The sequence below is a fragment of the Malania oleifera genome, chromosome 2 (assembly GCF_029873635.1).
Source record: "Malania oleifera isolate guangnan ecotype guangnan chromosome 2, ASM2987363v1, whole genome shotgun sequence".
Taxonomy (NCBI): Eukaryota; Viridiplantae; Streptophyta; class Magnoliopsida; order Santalales; family Ximeniaceae; genus Malania; species Malania oleifera.
The window spans coordinates 10,906,428-10,927,786 of NC_080418.1; the positions used below are offsets into that span (position 1 = coordinate 10,906,428).

The 21,359-nt window shown below is 37.2% G+C and overlaps 1 pseudogene; it reads right to left on the minus strand.

The window, feature by feature from the left end:
- Positions 1-9,437: 9,437 nt before the first annotated feature.
- On the minus strand, positions 9,438-10,955 carry LOC131148041 (scarecrow-like protein 14; annotated as a pseudogene).
- Between the last annotated feature and the right edge of the window lie 10,404 nt (positions 10,956-21,359).

A 21,359-nucleotide genomic window follows, 5' to 3' on the forward strand; every position in this document is an offset into this window, starting at 1 on the left:
CTGGGAGTTTAACAAACGAGATAATTTTTCCAGGACTGACGCAAACTCCCTGATGTTGAATTTGAAACTCTTTCAAAATCGTAATGTCTGATATCTTTAATTTTCAAAAAAAAATTAGAGCTCTTAACTAAAGAACTAACCCAGTATCGAACACTTCTCCATGTCTGATTAGCACTTTGGTAAACTCCTTCCATTCTTACTTTGCATCTTCGATTCCAGAGGCACCACGCAATCAAACACGGAATCAGACCGATTAAAATACCTTTAATAGATGATTTTCAAGCATAGTGGAATCAATTTGCAATTTTTTTTTCTAGGGAAGGAACTGTTGGAAAGAAATCCCCAACACCACACTAACCCGACGCCAAACCTCTAAAGCCACCTCGCCTAAAGAAAGAATGTGATTAGTATTTTCCTGGCTTCTTTGCATACAACAATCACAAGTCGAAGCCATCGATATTCCTTTTGCCTGAATTCTATCATCTACTGCCAAATATCTAAATTAGGTTTTCTATAAACACATTGAGATTCTTCTAGGCAATAGAAAATTCCAAAACCACTCATTCCACTCAAAATTATCACTTCTGCTTCTCACTGCCTCCCATGCCGTTTTTGTAGAGAAATTGCCGTTAGGGGCAGACTTCCAGATGAATATATCCTGACCACTTTTACCACCAAGGTATGGATTTACTGATTTGATATCTTATGCTTTCATTACCAATTGCACGGATCCGACTACTTTTCAAGAGACAGTGCACGACTAAGAGAAAAGTAAGTGGATGGATGCAATGATTGAAGAAATGGAGTTGCTGCATAAGAATTAGACTTGGGATTTAGTGGAGCTTCCAGATGGGAAGAGGGTGATAGGCTGCAAATGGGTATATAGGAAGAATGAAGCAATTTCAGAAAAGGAAGAAGAGAAATTTAAGGCACGGTTAGTGGCAAAGGGGTACTCATAGAAGAAGGGAGTAGATTATGATGATATCTTCTCACTTGTGGTCCGACATACCACTATCAGGGTGGTGTTGGAATTAGTAGCTTATCATGACCTACATTTGGAAAAAAAAAATGGATGTGAAGACGAAATTTTCTCCATGGTGACTTGGAGGAACATATTTATATGGTATAGCCAGAGGGATTCATTCAACCCAGGGAAGAGCACTTAGTCTGCAAGTTGAAGAAGTCTCTATATGGTCTAAAGCAGTCTCCTAGGCAATGGTACAAACATTTTGATTCCTATATGATCCAAATAGGCTAGAAGAGGTGTGAGTATGATTGCTGCGTGTATGTGAAAGTTCTTGATGATTCTCTCATTTTTTTTTTATTGTTATATGTTGATGACATGTTAATAGTTGTGAAGGATTTAACTGAGGTAAATTAGTTAAAGGATATGTTGCATAAATAGTTTGACATGAAGGATCTTGGTCCAGCCAAGAAGATACTTGGGATGAAGATTTTTCGGGACAGAACTGCAAGGAGATTGTGGTTATCTTAGGGCGGTTATGTGGAGAAGGTGTTGGAAAGGTTCAGCATGACTGATGCTAGATCAGTGTGTACACCTTGAATGAATCATTTTAAATTGTTTACCGCTGAATGCCCAAGGATGGATGATGAAATTTGGGACATGTCAAAGGTCCCTTATGCAAGTGCTGTGGTAAGTTTAATATATATCATGGTATGTACAAGTCCATACTTGGCACATGTAGTGAGTGTGGTGAGTAAGTTTCTCTCTAATCTGGGTAGACAACATTGGGAAGCCGTCAAATGAATTTTCAGATACTTATGGGGTACTTTTAGTTATAGCATCATGTTCGGCAAAGCAACATGATAATCTATCAGTTGTGGGGTTTGTTGATGCTGATTATGTAGGGGATATGGATGACATAAGGTCTACAACGGGTTATGTTTTCACTTTTGTAGAAGGACCCATCTGTTGGGGGTACATGGTATAATCCTTGGTGGCATTGTCTACAACTTAGTATGAATATATGAAAGCCGCCAAAACTGCAAAGGAAGCCTTATGGCTTACAGGTCTAGTTAAGGAGCTAAGTATACAACAAGGTGGAGTTGTGCTGCGTTGTGATAGTCAGAGTACCATATACTTGGCGAAGAATCAAGTGCACCATGCTAGAACCAAGCATATTGATGTAAGGTTCCACAAGATCCGGGAATTGATATCTTCAAGTGAACTTATACTTGAGAAAGTTCACACATCTGAGAACGCAGCAACGTACATCTTGAAAAAGCCGATGACTATTGAAAAGTTCAAGCATTGCTCGAAATTGCTTCATGTTTTCGAGTGCTAGAAAGGAGACATACCCAACCTAACGTTCCAAGATCAAGGTGGAGCATTGGGCTATGTTTTTCAATTTTTCCTAAGAGGCATATACTCTCCAAGGTAGAGATTGTTGTGTTTTGTGGCTAATATATTTGAGTGGATGACATACACAAGGAGAAAAAGCATAGCAAGATCAACATGCTGGGGGAAATTGTCGATAGTTTGCTCATACCGTCGACGATTTGACTTGGAAACCAAGTGCATATTTTCAAAATTTGAATGTGAGCGTTAAGTTGGCTGGGTGTTTAGAGGGAAAGCTTTCAGGTGTTTATTTATGCATTAGTCTGGGTGTATTTGCATTGTAAGAAAAGTATTGTAAGTGTCTTTGACACAAGATAGTAAAAGTTCTTTGTCGGTTGCCCCTGTGGATGTAAGCATTGTTGAACCATGTAATTCCTTGTGTTGTTCTTGCTTTTATTTGATTGTTGTGGTTATGTTCTATATATTTGTTCTTTACTGATTGCTGTGTCAGACTTTTGCTATGCAAATTCGTGTGTCTTATATACAACGTTAGACATTTCTCCATTTAAGTCAACAAAGACTTTGAATTTGTCGGAGCTAGTCCAGCTAGTATACGAGCAATTTGATTACTTCTATGGTGAATAAAATCATCACGAAGCTTCCATGTTGGTGTTGCACATCCTTTAATTGAATTAAAGTAAAAGTGATTGTTGTTGATTCCTTTTCAAAAACACATCAAAAAGCACATTTTTCAAGTAAGAATGTTTGGCTCCTACACTCTCCCATCCAAACAAGAAATATATTTCACAAACTCTCACCATTACATACGCATCCCAAACTCCTACATATTAAAACTAGATTCCATACATTAAAATTTTATAACTTTCTATATATGATATATATGGGGAAAGTTACTCTTGTCTTGTTGTGTATACATTTTACTTTAAGGTTTTAGATAGGATCTTCTAACAAATTAAAATTGAATATATTTGGTTTAAATTCCTACTTATAAGGTGATAGATATTCCATTCATGACATTTATAGGTCTACACAGTTAAAAAAGATCTCAACATGTGACTTCAGAAAATAGAGTTCCTATTTTTTTTAAAAAAAATATTATAATTATTTTTTTATAAAAAGGTAAAACTAAAATCTATGAAAAATATGTTATTGCTGTATTTAAAATGTACTAAAAGCAATCATATATGGTGTATGAAAGGAGTGGATCATTAAAAAAGTGAAGCACTTGCATTGGAACCTCACTTGACCTGACTAGACCCCTACTTGTGAAATGCTTAGTTTGGAGAATTGGCTTGCATATCTAAATTATTTAATTATAAATGCTGGTCTATACCCTAGATAGAACCTTAAAAAAAAATTTAAAAAAGGCAATCATTATGTTGGCAAAATGGTCCTGATGGATTGAAATGAGTGAAAAATGAATCCCTTCCCTTGCACTTCTTTTGACTACTAGGAACCTATAATCTCTGAACAAACAGTGGATAGTTCTAAAATCCATGCTCTAGGACACAACCTAAAGAAAATGCAATTGCAAAAGGTTTACTTGCAACAGCTTAGACAAGGCAGGTAACAGATCCGCCTATTTATCCTAACATGCATAGAAACAAGTTGGCATTTTTAACTAAATGTAAACATGCTGTTGCAAACTTGCATACAGGATATGAGGAAAAGCCAATTTAAACTAGATTCAAAGATGTATGTTGCTAAGGTTTTCGAAAACCTAGGCAATGATGCCTTCAACTACTATTGAACCAATAATAAATGAGGACACTCATCCACTGGAGCCTAATTGAGCAGTTCCACATTAGGCAGTGAGCATTTCCCCTTGATGACTTCTAGGTAAGTTTCCAGCATATCCCTGTAGATCCTTCTGATAGCTCACTCTGCTTCAATTTACTTTCTCCATCTGCAGTATTTCCTCATGAATAGGTAATGATCAATCTTCATGTCCACAATTAAATAACAATGCCTCATTAAACACCTCCTATTGTTCATACTCTTGTGTAAACTGCTGAATGCTCATTACTCCTCCATTCTTCACGGCCACCCTCTTCTTGGCAACGTTTGTATCTTCCCTTCGTCCACTGATTGAATGGATTCATTTTTCACCTTGTCCCATGTCTGGTTTCATTTCCCTTGGTTTAAGAAAGATCTTCTACCTTACTTTCAAACTGAAAAACAGAATGGCCCTCACTAAGCAGACCTACATCCAGAAAGAACTGCGAATGATGGCATATTGCACCGGAACAACTGTAGAATGGGGGTTGCTCAGCAAGTTAGCAGGAAGAACCATGGTTTTAAATAAAGACCGCGACCATTATGTAACGCCGTTATGTAACGGTTTTTTGGGTTACCGATACCGTTACACGTTGTGAAATCAGTGGGAAGAAAAATCACGGCCATAGCAGCCGTTACGGATTGCGACCATTATGTAAAGGCCGCTACGGCTGTTACGTAACCGCTACAGGACTATTACACCAAAAAATTATTTTATTTTTTACTTTTTCTTCTTACTTTTTCCCTCTCTTTCATATATCATTCTCAATATATCAAGTGGCAAGAGGGAGAAAAGATTATAAAGAGGATGACAATGATATAAAATTTACTATTTCTTTAAATACTCACAATAGATGCATTAATTAACAATAAAAATACTAACTTGTTGGAAAAATATTTTATTTTGATAATATTAGTAATGTAATATTTATGTTTTATGTTTTTCAACTTCAACCTTCTTTCTTTTCTAGTTATTTTATATTTGTGTTTTTCGTATGTTTTATGTGTCTAATAGATTAATGAAGTGTCTAATGTATTTTGTTTTATTAATTAATTTAGCACACATAAGAATTTATCACAGAAAAGAACAATGAGAAGTATAAATACGCACACACACGTAATTTTTCAATCAATGGTTGTTTAAAACAAATGTAATTTTGTTGCCCCTAACAAATAACTTAGTTACTCGAACTAAATGATCCAAAATACACTAAAACTCTTTCTAATAAGGGCTAAAAGCTTAAAACATACAAGTACGCTTATATGCACAAGGCTGTGCGTGCTTCAAAAAAATTTACAACCGTTACACCCGCTTCCCGTTATGTAACATCCGCTACTCCCGCTTCCCATTACACCCATTACCGTTACGTTACACTACCCGCTACCGCGATTTAAAACTATCAGCGATACTCAACCACCCTCAACGGAAGAATATTTTCAGTCCAACTAATTCTTGTCTCTTTATAATATTTTATTCTCTTCGTTGTTATTTGTTGTTAAGTTTGTTACAGGAAAGATTCTGCTCTCCTCCTTCTCTGTATATATATATATACTCCTTGCATAGTGTTTATGCTGTAATAAGAAAACACAACAGAATTCATTTTCTCTTTGTCCACTGTATTTCTTTTATTTCCTTTGGTTTCTTCTTTTATCATGGTATCAGAGCTCTGATAGGACTAACGTCCACTTCCTAGCCCGTAGTATGGCCGAGTCTCCTACTGCATCTTCCTCTCACACGCAACCTGCTGCCATCTCTCTTCCATCACCCATCAATATGATTACAGTCAAGTTGAAGCAAGACAATTACCTACTATGGAAGGCACAACTCATACTGTATCTCAAAGGTCAAAATCACTTTGGATACATTGATGGGTCTTCAGTTCCTCCTCCCTTAATCGGCAAGAACGATACACCATCCCTTGATTTTCTCGGCTGGCAATAGCAGGATCAAGCCATCATCAGTGTCTTGATCTCCTCCATTTCTGAAACACTGATTGCTCACGTACTCACAGGTTCCTCTTCCTGTGAGGTGTGGACAACTCTTGATGAGCTATTTGCTGCAAAATCAAATGCGAGCATCATGCAGGTTCAACTCCAGCTCACCACCCTAAAAAAGGGTTCAGAAACTATCTCTGAATACTACCATCGTGCAAAGCTCCTTCAGAACTCCCTTGCCATGGCCGGTAAAATCATTTCCTCTTCTGATTTCATTACATATCTCCTGGCTGGTTTGGGCTCCGACTATGATTCTCTTGTTACATCCATCACTACTCGTGTGGATCCTCTTACACCTGCACAAGTATATAGTCATCTCCTGACTCATGAAGCACGATTGAATCATTAGAGCTCCACACTTATAGCATCCCCTGAATTCTCCGCTTACCTCACTCAAACTAAATCAGCTACCAGCTTCTCTCGTGGCAGAGGGGTCTCACACAGGGGCAATTTCAGAGGTGGTGGTCGTGGTAGTCGTGGCAGGCATGGGAGTCGTCCTCCCTCCTCCACTTCAACTCCCTTTTCACCTACCTGTCAAGTCTGTCATAAAAGAGGCCACACCACCATCTCCTATTATCATAGATTTGACAATAGCTACCAATCGCCTCCACCACCTTCCCTCTTTGCTCACCTAACTTCTGGACCACAATTCCAGCAACCCTCGCCCACACCTACAGATCCCAATTGGTACCCCGATTCTGCTGCTACCCACCACTTCACCCATGATTTCTCCAATATCTCTCTCAACTCTTTAGAATACAAAGGGGATGACCACGTTTGAGTTGGTGATGGCTCTTCACTCCCCATTCATCATGTTGGCAGCTCCACCATACCTTCCTCCGATGGCAGTATTCTCCTCTCCCAACTCTACCATGTTCCCTCAATTTCTAAAAATTTAATTTCCTTCCGAAAATTATGTGAAGATAACTCTGTATTTTTTGAATTTCACAATTCCTTTTTTTGTGTGAAGGACTCCCAAACCTAGCAGGTTCTCCTTCGCGGTTCTACTAAGGATGGCATGTATGTGTTCCCACCTTCCTCTCCTCAAGCTCATGTTGGTGAGCGTGTCTCCTCATCTCAATGGCATTCTCGTCTCGGTCATCCATCCATGCAATTAGTACACAAACTCATCTCTCAAATGTCTCTACCCACCACTTCCTCTTCCTCTTTAGGTTTATGCTCTTCGTGCTACAAGGCCAAGCTTCACCAGCTCTCTTATGGTCGCTCACCTCATCGTTCATCTACCCCACTCCATCTCATTTTCTCCGACATGTGGGGCCCTGCACCAGTGATCTCTCATGGTGGTTTTCGTTATTATGTTTCCTTTGTAGATGACTACAGTCTATTTATTTGGATTTTTCTGTTAAAATGTAAATCTGATGTAGCCTCTGTTTTTTTGTTTTTCAAACACCATGTAGAAAATCTCTTTAATACAAAAATTCATTCATTACAATCTGATTGGGGTGGTGAATTTCGGACTCTTAATAATGTGTTAAAATCTTTTGGCATTAGTCATCGCATCTCTTGTCCCCATGCTCATTCCAAAATGGCTCGGTTGAATGCAAACATAGGCACATTGTGGAAATCGGTCTTGCCCTTCTTGCTCATTTCTCCTTACCCCAACCCTATTGGTCCGATGCTTTTGTTACTACTGTTTTTTTAATTAATCGTCTACCCTCCCTCATTTTAAATCACAAATCCCCATTTGAGGTTTTATTTCATTACAAACCTGATTATCTTTTTTTAAAAACTTTCGATTGTCAATGTTGGCTTAATCTTAGGCCATATAATCGACACAAAATGGATTTCAGATCTCTTCCTTGTGTTTTTCTCGGCTACAGCTCTTCTCATCATGGCTATTTGTGTTTTCACGTTCCTTCTGGCCGTATGTACATCTCTAGGGATTTTTTATTTGATGATTCCGTCTTTCCCTTTGTAGATTCCAGCTTCCATTCTCTTCAACAAAGTCCAACCCAGCCCACTCCGTCTCACACTTCACTACCCTCTTTCAGTTAGCCCTTTAAATATTCCCCCCACTTCTATATCCCGAACCAGGCCTAGCCCATCATCTCCTCCCAACAACACTGGGCCTCTAAAACACTCTTCCATCCCTCACTCCCAAGTTCAGCTCCCATCCATCTCACCTGCTACCGCGTCTTCATCTCAACATTTACCTAGGGCTTCCCTCGACTCCTCACCATCACCACAGTCTCGTTCGCCCTCTTCTTCTTCTCCCTCCCCGATTCCTACCACGTCCCTTCATCCCATGCACATAAGAGCCCGAGCAAACTAAGCTTGCCCTAAAATTCGAATTGATGGCACCATTCCCTGGCCCCCGCCTCATGCCCATGCCACTACTGTTGCTATCCCAGAGGAACCCACCTCTGTTACTCAAGCTTCTAAATTTCCTGAATGGCGACAAGAGATGCAGATTGAGTTTGATGCCCTGATGTCCAAAAACACTTGGTCCCTTGTTCCTCCTACCCCCAATCAACATGTTGTTGGTTGTCGCTGGATTTTTAAGACTAAGCATTTTTCAAATGGCTCCATTGAGAGACGAAAGGCCCGCCTGGTAGCCAAAGGTTTCAATCAACTCGAAGGTTTGGACTACACTAAAACGTTTAGCCCTGTGATCAAACTTACTACAATTCGGTTAGTTCTCGCCATTGCAGTCTCATCTGGCTAGCCGATTCATCAATTAAATGTTCAGAATGCCTTTCTACATGGCAACTTAGATGAGCAAGTGTTCATGATTCAACCACCTGGATTCATTCATCCACAATTTCCTCATTATGTCTACAAACTCAACTGTGCGATCGATGGTCTTAAAAAGGCTCCTCGAGCCTGGTATGCTAGGCTCAGCTCTCAACTGCTGGAACTTGGATTTACTATTTCAAAGTCAGATACCTCTCTATTTATTTATCAGCAACAATCAGTTACAGTTTATTTTCTTGTCTATGTCGATGACATTGTGATTACAGGCTCCAGTTTGAAAGCTATATTTCACTTCATCTCTGCTCTGACTTTTGATTTTCCTATCAAGGATCGGGGATCCTTACACTACTTCTTGGGGGTCAAATGTCTACATACCTCCGCTAGTCTCATGCTTTGTCAAAGGAAATATATCTTGGATCTACTTATAATACCGTAGGAACTAAAAAGACAAACAACAAATACATCTGCTTTTGCTTTGTCTGAGAGGGGTGGAGGGAAATGAGTTGAAATTGACAAATAGCACTACCTTTGCTTGCTTTTTCATCTTTGTTTTCATACAACGACATATAAGGCAGGCGACCAATTCGGAAGAATTTCATAGCTTACCTGTTCTGAATTAAGAAAAGCGTTCTCAGGATTCCTGCGGAACCCAACAGGAGAGGGCCATCACAATTCAGCCTTTCCATCCTTGCAGGATCCAATGGCTATCTTGATCAATCACAAAATTTTTGTTGTAGCCAGATTTCACCTTAGCTCTCAATGTCATCATGAGTTCCTTACTTAATGGGAGCAGCTTGAACCCAGCCCTCATATTTCGGACCTGCCACTGTTTGTACGTCTCAGGCCTCAAAATTCTTTTTGAGCCCTCTCATGCTACGATGTTCAAGGTCTCCCGCCCAAAAAATTCTTTCTCAAACAGGAACCTATCTTCACTTTTACGGGAAAAGTTAGCATCCATCATATCAAACAACGTTGAGTAGTGGAACAGTGCCTCCCTAAATCGTGTGACGAAGAAAGGGGCATTGTATAATCCGTTAAGAACACCATGGATGAATATATTGGGATTTATCTTCCAAATTAAGTCTAGAACAACATTTCTTGAACTGTCCAAAGCAACTGTCTCATCAAGTAGAGTCTCAAGTCGAAACAGGCAATTTATAGCAATGAATTCATTTTTGTCAATCTTGAGGTCATTAGTTTGGATAGTTTGCCATGTCTTTGCTATGGCATTATACTCAAATGAAACATTAAAGCGCCAGCAATAGTTTATCAGACGTCGTCCTGTCTCCTCAACCCTTTGTGTCGGCCGAAAACCAGGTTGGGGAAATTCTATGCCTGTGATGCGAAGCTTGGGAGGCCCACCAACCCGGGCTGAGAGATGTTGGATAACCATGGGCCATTGAAACCATATAGGATACCAAAATCTATAATGTGAAGCACCGTGGCTTTCTCAGCTAATTTCAGGACGTGATGGTTTGCGAAATAAAAACTAATGCTTCTAAACGGGCAAGCTGAAACAAAAGACTGGTAAGCTTTCAGCATATCGGCAGCTGATGGTCCCTTGGAACAGGAGATAGAATAAATTTGAGCTCCAGTTCCAGACATGCGTGCCTCAAGGCCATCGGCGAAATAATGAGCAGTCCTCTGAAGCCCATCTCCAAGAGGAGAAGAGTGCTGCCTAATCTGCTTTACTCGTTCTTCTGCAGCCCTCCAACCACTAGCAGCGATGTCCTGTGCACAAAGAAAGGCTCCTCAAATCCACTACTTGTTTATGTCCTTTTCTATTTGGATGACCCTTCCCAGCTTTAGATCCGCGTGGTTGCCCATTCTGCTGCAATAACTTGCCTGCACTGTCACATGAAACTTCTTGATCAGTGAAATCGACAGGCTTCTTATTTCCATCATGCAAGAGAAAAACATTATCGAGCATCTCTGATAACTCGTCATCTTCTGCAAACATAGCCAATTGCTTTCTGCTCCTCCCTTCTATATCTGTATCCTCTCTGTCACGACTCTTCTTCCCCCTTGCACCATGAGGCAAATACTGTCCCATCATCCTTCCCTGCATCTGAATTGTTTTATTTCGAATTCGGAAGCAAATTTTCGTAAGAGTAGGAGTTCTCCAAATCAGTAACTGGATGATGTTCATCTAACCCTCTTCCAAACTGGAAAATGGAATCGCTCCCGGTAAAAGAATTTGAAAAAGAAAGGGTAGTTGCAGAAGGGTCCATTAACCTATCAGAACTCTCACAGAAGCTGTTTGGAGAGTTGATGGGCATTTGTAATATGGACTGAGAAACCGAGTCGCTAGAATTGGTTGGGTGAGGGAGGATGCTTCTCACGCAGAACTTCATAGAATGATTTCTCTGTTGCTCTGAGGGCCAAAGGGTCAAGGAACAAGCACGGTTGCTGCTCCATGTCCTCTTCCATAAGTATTTGCCCAATGTATTGGAAAATAGTATCAGAACAGCCACTGCCATGGGCAGAATCCGGATACACAACTGGAGGGTGAGCCAAGTGGCCTGGGTTTGGCTCTGGTTGATGGGAAGGAATACCCATGAAGCTAATACCAACGAGTAGCTTTTGAAACTGAATCAGATTGTGAAAAAACCAGGGGTAACGATCAACTGGGGTAGATGACGTCATTATTCATTTCGAACCCTTTTATGCAATTGCAAGAAATATATATTAGCGAATCCTTAAACATCCATACCGCAACACCCAGTTGAAGCATTTCCCAGAATTTGATTGCAAACGATAATCGAAGCATAGAAGTACAACAAATGAAGGAAGAATGAAGGTGGAGTGAGAGAAGACGAAGAAGAAGAAGAAGAAGAGAAGCAGCAGTAGAAATCCTAAGAAAAGACTCAGAAATCGTAGGGCGGAGGGGAGTATACCTGGGGTTGCCGGCGAGGGGAACGAGGGAATTTCAAATCAAAGATTTTTCCTCCCCGGACTCTCCTTTCTTTATTATTTCTTGGAGGGGCATAACATGACGTATAACATGGTAAGCAGGATCAAAGATTTTTCTTGTCCCCCGAGTCTACTTTCTTTATTATTTCTTGAGGCAAAACATGACGTATATATAACATGGGAAGCCGGCAGTTTAGCATGATTGTTTTATTTAATTTGTTGTTCAATTGAAAGCCCGCTTGAGACTTGACAGAGGGCTGTTCAAAAATATTTTTAAAATGGAAATGTGGCTCAAACCTTGTTCAGTTTGATTTTGATTTTGTTTTTAGAACTTTTTATTTTTAATCCCATTTTAATTTAAGATTTTCTGAATTAAACATATTTTAAATCATAATTTAATTAACCATTTTTAAAAATATATAATACTATAAATATTAGTTCAAAGCAAACACTTAAAGGGAATGGCTAGACGAACAAATCATTAGTTAGTTAATTAATGAGTTTGGATTGACTTTAATTTTAAAAAATGTTGAACAAAATTTTTTAGAATTTTTGTACGAGTATTCGAACCATGAGCATTTGTCAAGATAAACATAAGCATGATAAAATAGCTCATTTCTCCGCTTCTATATATATATATGTGTGTGTGTGTGTGTGTGTGTGTGGAATCATCCAATTATTTAAACAAATATAATCCAAGGCATAACTTAGAAATTTCTCAATCTAAGTCAACAAAGACTTTAAATTTGATGGAGCTAGCCCAACTAGTCTATGAGCGATTTGATTACTTCTATGATGAATAAAATTAAATTTATTATCATGAAACTTTGATGTTGGTGATGCACATCCTTTTATTGAGTTAAAGTAAACCAAAAAATACATTTTTTCAAGTAAAGTTGTTTCTCTTAGACTCTCACATCCAAACAAGAAACATATTGCACTCTTTTTGAGTAGGCTATAAAATATATTCTTTCACAATCTCTCACCTTACAAGCACATCCGACACTCCTACATATTAAAACAAGATTCCATATATTATAAGTTTATACCTAAAACCTAAAAATAAAATGTAGACACTACAACATAGTCAGAGTAACTTCCATATATATATATATATATATATATATATATAAAGATACTTTCAGTGTCTTGTTGTATATGCATTTTACTTTTAGGTTTTAGATAGAATCTTATGGCATGTAAGACACACAACTAGGTGTATAAGCTAATAAATTAAAATTGAATATATTTGGTTTAAATTCCTACTCCATTTATAGGATTATATAGTTAAAACAAATCTTAACATATGACTTTTGAAAATAGTAGAGTTTCATAATATTTTTTTTAAATTATTATAATTATTTTTATGAATAAAGTAAAACTAAATGTCACAACGTCCTGGAAAAAGGTTTGAAATGGCGAGAAATAATAACAAGAAAAGGTTCGATGAAGTCATAACTAACATATTATTTTCCTAAGTGCAATTAGTTCACCTAATTTCTACTCGTTGATTGGTTTTTAAACTAATCCTAAGATCAAAGAACCATTTTTTTTTTCTTGTATTTACTAGAGTGGGAATTGAAAGTTCAGTTATGTGAGCGAAATGTACTAGCACTCTCTACACATCCAATCTACGTACGATACCTAATTAACCATGAATTATCCCTAAATTGAATCTAATCGTATTTAATTAACTCCTTTAAAAAATAAATAAATCTAAAAAATTTAAAATAAAATATAAAATATGGTGTGATTTAGGAATGTATAATAAGACCTCCAAATGAGAGGATCTTATTAGATAAACTCCCCTTAGAACTAACATAGGTGAAGTCTGAAATACCTATTTACCATTTGTTTAATCATTGGATGCACAAACAAAAATATAATAAACAAATTCATTAAATTTGATAAAAAAGAGTCTTTAAAAAATTTTCAAAATTTTTCAAAACTTTTTAGGATTTTCTAGAAAATTTTCCAACATTTTTCTAATATTTTTTGGGATTTTCAAAGACTTCTTCCATTATTTTTGGTACTTTTATTTTGCGAGTCAAAATAACTCAAATAATTTTTATCTTTCCTTGATTTTTTAAAAATATTTTTTTCTGATTTTTTTTTCTAATTGTTTACTATTTTTTTTTTCAATTTTTAAAATTTTAAAATTAAATAAATGAACCACCGATTAAAAAAAGTCAGACCGATATAACTAGTTAGAACTGGTTTGGAAGAGTGGCCATATGTCAGCCAGCGGTGGCGACACGCGGCATTGATTTATTACTATTGTTATTATTTATTTATTTATTTTTTTAAAAAATTGTAGCAAGGTTACGTCATCATGACGTCACTTGCCAAATGGCGTAACCTGGTTAGTTCTAGGAATTTGTCAAAAATCGTTGAGATGACAACAATCCAACTGTCCGAAGAAAACATACATTGAACAACCAAGATTGCACCATGTTGCATTCCGAATGCGCAACCCTGATTGTAGAGACCTGAACCCGTAAATAAGGAAAATAAATAAGAAAATGGTAAAAAGGGAATTATAGTAGGCTTCGTTGATGAAGGCAGTATGTTCGTCAACGAAGTCCCTTCAGTTCTTCGCCGCTGAAATTCAGAGCGTCGTCGATGAAGAAATACCAAACGAGCTAAAGGAAATATCCGGATGGGATTTGTCGACGAAGGTAGAGTTTCATCCACGAATTGAGTGGCTGGTTCGTCGACGAATTTGACTCGGTCAAAGGCTTTATAAATATTATTTTTGGTTGCTTAAGGGTTAAGAAAACCCAAAAGCCCTCTCTCTCTCTCTCTCTCTCTCTACGATCCTTCGTCGTTTGTCATCTGTTTCTACAATCGGAAGTTTCTGCGTAGATCAGGAGAGGAAACTCTACAATTATAGCGGATCATATCATCGTTTTGAAGGTTTTCAAGATTGTCCCTAAAATCGAGGTAAGGATCTGATTTCATTTCTGATGGGGATCAACATTCCTTATGTATCCCTTTACTGATATGATGACACATGGACGACCTCCTGATGTCCACTCCTTTGCTGACATGGTGACACGTGGATGACCTCCAGATGTCCACTATTGTCTATGTTTTGGAGGAACACATGGGTTTAATTGAAGATCTTCTACTTCTTTGATGGAAGATTTTTTTTACGTGAAGACTTTGCTATTGTGTTAATTTATATTTTTCGTGGATATGTTATTTTAAGATTATTAGGTGCTTGAAGACCATGCTTGAAGACCCAAGTGAAGTATTGAAGTAAAATCCAACACAAAACCCATGTGGCCCCCACATGGCTCCAATGGGTCCCACACGGTTTTGGCCTTCCTTTTGGAATATGTTTAAATTTTAAATTTGAATTGTAATAATGCAAGACAACTAAGCTTGACTTGTGTGCTTATAAGTTGGAGTTTTTTGTTTTTTAGTAAGTATTAATTTTGTTAGGTTAATAGTTGTTGAGTGTTTAGCATTTTGTCTCCCATGTTATGCATATAAATAGCCTTCTTATTGTAAGAACAAGATACCTGAAGTTGAAGTTGAATATTGAAGAAGCATTTCTTTGCTTAAGCTTGTAAAGTTTGTTCCTCTCCTTGTAAGTGAGTAGTGTGAGGCTACGACATTCTCTCCGGAGATCAAGTGGTGAGAGACCACTAAACTATCCAACAACTCCATCAACCCCTCCTCCATCTAATACTCTCACGCCCCCCCATCAACACCCTATAGCCAGCATCTTTATACACCCACACGACGATCATCATCTACACTTCATTGCCGCGTTCATCTTGTGATTCAAATCTTGTACGAAGGACCTAGGATGTGATCTAACTACATGTGGAACAACATCAAGTCATCTAAACCAATCTTTTGGTAACTTCAGGACTTGTGTTTGAATCCTTTGCTATATTTTGTGAACCCTTGCTAGTAGATTAAAATCACATCTTTGAATAGCCCATTTGATCCATAGATTGCAATATTGGTACTTGCTAGTTAAAATCAATTGTGTGAATATTAGTTTGCTAGCATAGAACTTTTATTCTTGAATCTTTGAAATAACAACTTTTCAGCATATAACTTGATTTCTTTGTGAAAGAACCAATTGGCACTTAATTGCTGGACAAGTCATACACCTTATCGCGACGTCCCGGGAGCGCGTGTGCCCCGGGAGGCGAAATAAAAATAAAAATTTAATTTTCAAGGAAAAATAGGGAATGTCGGAGTCGCCACTAACCTTTTAGTGTGGTTAGAACACATGATTACTACCCTGTTAGGGGTAGAAGGAGTCTATGTTATCAGAATTAGGCTCGGGAGTTCGGTTACGCGAGGGGAAGGTACAAGCACCCCCTACGCGCCCGTTCTTACGAACGGTACCTAATTAATTTGAAATTATCCCTAAGTTAATCTAATAAGTCTTTAAATTACTCATTTTTATGAATTTATAAATACACATGAAAAATAAATAAATAAATAAATAAATATAATATATACATATATATTCCCTCAAAGCTTAAGGTACATGATGCCCGAAAGCTCATACCCCCGCAATAAAATCATAGGGATTTACGTACACGAAAATAAATAGTAAAATAAAATAATAAGAGTAAATATCATAATACATAATACAAAATTTGAATATACCTGAGAAACAAAAATACAAAGAATATTTGATATTAATAATAATAATAAAAAGTAATAACAATAGTAACAATAATGAAAACATAATACTATAATAATATTCATATACTAATAATACCATATTAATATTGCAAGCTATACTGTAATAATAACATACAATGATGCCACAATGACACTACATAAATAATTAAAGACTAATAATTATATACTAATAATAATATCACATGATAATAACGCTACCTTAGCATATGAATATGTATGTATGATAATAATAAATGACCTGTACTCTTATATATTGTAATAATAATACGTAAATCAAATATATATACGTACACTAATAGTAATAATAACATCTATTTTAACACACACACACACACACACACACACACACACACACATATATATATATATATATATATATATATATATACCTGCATAAAAATAACAATAATATAAAATAATACTACACATCTAAAAACATACATGTGTGTATGTATATAATAATAAAGATAATAATTACAGCAATACTAATACTAATAATGACAATAAGCATATTTTAATAATACCAAACCTACCTTAATATTAACACATAATTAATGATAACATGTACAATATGGAAATTATTGACCTTATAGGTCATATCCTTGTTTTGATTATGACAAATACTCATGTATTTAATGTCTGCTGAGTTGATGTGCAGGTTTATCTTGGCAGTATCATATGATGGCACTCGGAGACCCTTGGAGGAAAATGAAGACCTTGAAGACCCTAGTTATAATTTAATTGTTGTATTTCTTTGATGTAAAGGGTCTGTAATAGTAATTAGGGGTCTGGTTTGTAATAAGCTCACACACACATCACCTGCTTGATAATACGTAAGCTCAAACAAACCGTAAATAAGAAATGACCTTAGAATGACCTTAGGGTGTACCCTTCGGTCGATCAACACCGGACTTTTTCGGTGTATTCAAAATTGGACTCAAGTGACCCTAGGATACACACATGTACACATATGATTGTTAGACACTTGAATAGGGCTTGTTAGTTTCAAAATGGGACCGAAATGCACACATGATACACTTTCGGTCGACTAGCCAAGCCAGTTCATTTTGGCCTGGTCGACCGAGCCCTTACAGTTCATTTGACGCCGGTAGACCGAACCACCTGAGAGTCAATATTTTGACCTCCCGGTTGACCGACTACTTTTGTACTCTAACTACCTCGTCGACCGGAGGGTCCTCGGGAGAATTCCCTGCGGTCTGGTCGACCGAACCAGCCAGTTCAAAACGGCCTGGTCGACCGAACCTCGGAGTTTGGAAAAATCATCTATCCCGGTCGACCGACCATTTAGTTCATTTTTCCCCTGGTCGACCGAACCTAGAAAAACTGCCCTTAACACATATATATGGTCGACCAATCCTTCAGTTCAAAAATCCCTTGGTCGACCGAACCATATGTGTCCTGGTCGATCGAAACATTTCTAGTCGACCGGACCTCTCGGGTTGCCCTGATTTTTACCACGGTTAAACATCTTTTAAACAGGGTTAAAATATTTGAAAGGTCATTAAACTTTCCTAATTATTCCCAATAGGTCCCCAACGGTTATATTTCAAGGGATGCCTATAGATACCCCCTCATTTGGGATAATTAGGTGTGGATTAAAAATATTGATTAAGAGAAATTCTCTAAAAATCCCAAATCCTATAATACTCATATCCAATCCCCATTCACTCATGCTTACCTTCTTTGATCTCTTAAATCCTCTGTAAGTCGATTGAGTGTTTATATTTAATAGGTTTGCTCTCCCATTCATATTTGATTGATTTATTTTCATTGAGAGATAAACCTAAGTATTCTTAGGAGATTTTGTTAATAAGTCTATCCTAAGAAGACTTTGATAGATCTTCTAAGATTTGCAACTTCATTGCAACATCTTAAGAAGATTGTATCTGTTTTTTGGTTGCAAAACATTTTCAAAATACTTTCAAATATCTAGTGTGCTTTGTCTTGATAAATCTTTAAAGAGATATTTGTTTGTGTGATAAAAATCTTTGTTGCAATATTCATTGATTTATATCTTTAGTTGAATACAAAGATTAAACTCCTTTTTGCAAACCAAACTTATACATTGCTAGAGCTTCACACACACACACACACACACACACACACACACACACACACACACACACACACACACATATATATATATATATATATATATAAATATTGTTTGGTTGATATCTTTGTTTGAGCACTTAGATTGAATACATCTTGTGATACAAAGATTGTAGTGTTCACACTCTCACGCACTGATTACAACGATAGTAAATCTATTTGAGAGTAGACATCTTAAACCACACTGAGTTTACATATTATATCATATTGTGGTGTATGTGATATTGCGCGCATCTGGGTACATATCTGCTTTACACGAAAGCATAATCACTGTACCATTTGATTGTAATACACTTTGGTTGTATTTCCAGGCACGGGCCTGAAGAGGGAGACTAGCCCTGGAATAGTCCCGGATTGGCTTAGACCCGGTTAGGAAAGCTAGGTGCGTCGTCCTATTAAGGTGTGTAGGTTGAGGTCAGCCCCGCTAATTGACCAAGTTAAGGTTGAGGTCAGCCCTGTGATAATTTGACCTGATTGTAAACGGTGTCGCTCCACCCTTAAGTGAGTTATTAGTGGAATCCTCTAGCTTGCGAGCTTGAGGCGGGGACGTAGGCACAGTTGGCTGAACCCCAATAACATATCATGTGTTCACTTACATTTCCGCACTTTATATTTACCGCACATGTATGTTATGGGTGAATGATGCGTATGACTTAATTTCCTCATTATATTTATCTACGCATTTGGAAATTGCATAGATTGACTCTAGGTTGTGTACATACTGCTGTTTATCTGGTTTAACCTAGGCGATAAATTTTAAATTCCAATTCACCCCCCCTCTTGGGAATACACCAATTCTAACAGAAATAATTAAAGAAATAAATTAATCCTATAATTAACACGTAAACTATACAAGTTGGAAACAAATCAAGTGAAATTATGGGAACAGTTCAAATTATAATCTATTATGCAAATATATATATGGGTACAATATGGAAACACGTGATAATTAGGAAATATACCAAAATCTAACGTGGAGATACAATAATAATACGAAAATAAATATGTAATCAAATATACAATAAGAAGGGTAGGTAAAAGTAACATAAAAATGCACATAAACATATGAGGTGATCACAATAATAAGATGTAAACTATACAATTAAGTGATAATATAAATATGACAATAAATAATTAAGGCAATGACAATAATACATACGCATGCAAATTAAATACACGATTAAAATATGCAATCAATAATAACATAAATGTAAATATATAAGGTCATCATAATAATAATCACATAAATATGTAAAAATATATAATCAAATAAATATGCAACATAATAATGATAATAATATGCAAAATAAATATACAATGATAATATTAACATGACAACAAAAATTATTATATTTAAATATTACAATTGAAATCTTACCTTGGCAATAAAAAAAAAAAAAAAAAATCCTACAACAATGAAGACAAACCAATTAGTGCACCACAAAAGAAATTAAACGACTAGCACAACAAGGATATGTAACCTGTAATAAAAATGTTAAATCATGAAACACGTATAACTAAATATATATATAAACTGCTTAACATAATCAACAATTATTCATAACAATATAAACAATATAAACCCTAAATATGGACATGTATACATTGAAATTAATAACGACAATAAAAACATAAAAATTCCATATACATACAAATATGACGATAACAAAAGTTTTAACAATAATATACAATAATAATCATGGCAATAATAATACAACAATATGATAATCAACATAATAACAATACTAGTAATAATATCCAAACAATATAGTAATTTTACTAATAATGAAATACAAACAGAATAGTATAAAAATATTACAATAATGCTATTAATAATAAGACACAAGTAATGTAACAATATTACTAATGATAATATGTAAATAATAATATTAATACTACTAATAGTATAGGAATAGCAATAAATGTAAAATATATAGGTACATATATATATTAACACTAACAATAAAATAAATATATATATGTGTGAGTGTTTAGTGTGTGAGTGAGTGCGTGTGTGTGTGTTTACTGTGTGTGTGTGAGTTAGTGTAGGCAAGGGAACTTACCAAGGGGGTTGCCGGAGAATGGAGCAGGGGGCACTGGGAGGTCTTGCCATTGAGGCTCGTGGAGATCTGGAGTAGATGTAGCCGGAGAGCAATGACGACGGCGACGGCGTGGGTGGTCCTGTGGTGGCGAGGACGATGGTGGCGGGCTGAGCTCCTTATGGCCGTGCTGTGGTTGTCGGGTTGAGCGTAGCCAACTGGAAGTAGTGGTGGTCGGCTGGTTCTGTGGACTGGCGGCAGCAGCAGCTTCGGAAGACTTCAATGGTGACTGCTGTCTGGAGAAGACGGTGTTAGCCGAGGATGATGGCTGGTGTGGTGTGGATGGTGGTGGAAACAGATGGGGCTCACGGTGATGCTATGGTGATGGAGATGGCTGCCGGAGTTGTCGCTGCTGCTGGGTGTTTGGGAAGCTGTTGGTTCGGGGCCGCTGTGGTGCTCCGGCTGGAGATTATGCAGGAATAGTGGAGCTGGTATGGTGGTGTCGGGACTGGTGTTCTGGCTCAGCAGATGGAGGATGCTGCGGCTGTGGTGACGAACGAAGAAGACACGGCGACAGTGATGGGGCTGTGAGTGGCCAGAGGGAAGCTGGGCTGGGGTTGTTGTGGTGGCTGTGACAGCAGCTGAAGAGAGGGACTGAGAGCAGAGAGAGATGGGAGAGGAAGAAGAAGCAGAGAGATTCCGGAGAGGAAGGCTCGGGGGGCGGCTCCTTGCGTGAAAAAGAGAAGCAAGAAACTAGGTTTTTTTATTTTTATTTTTCTCTTTGGCTCCCT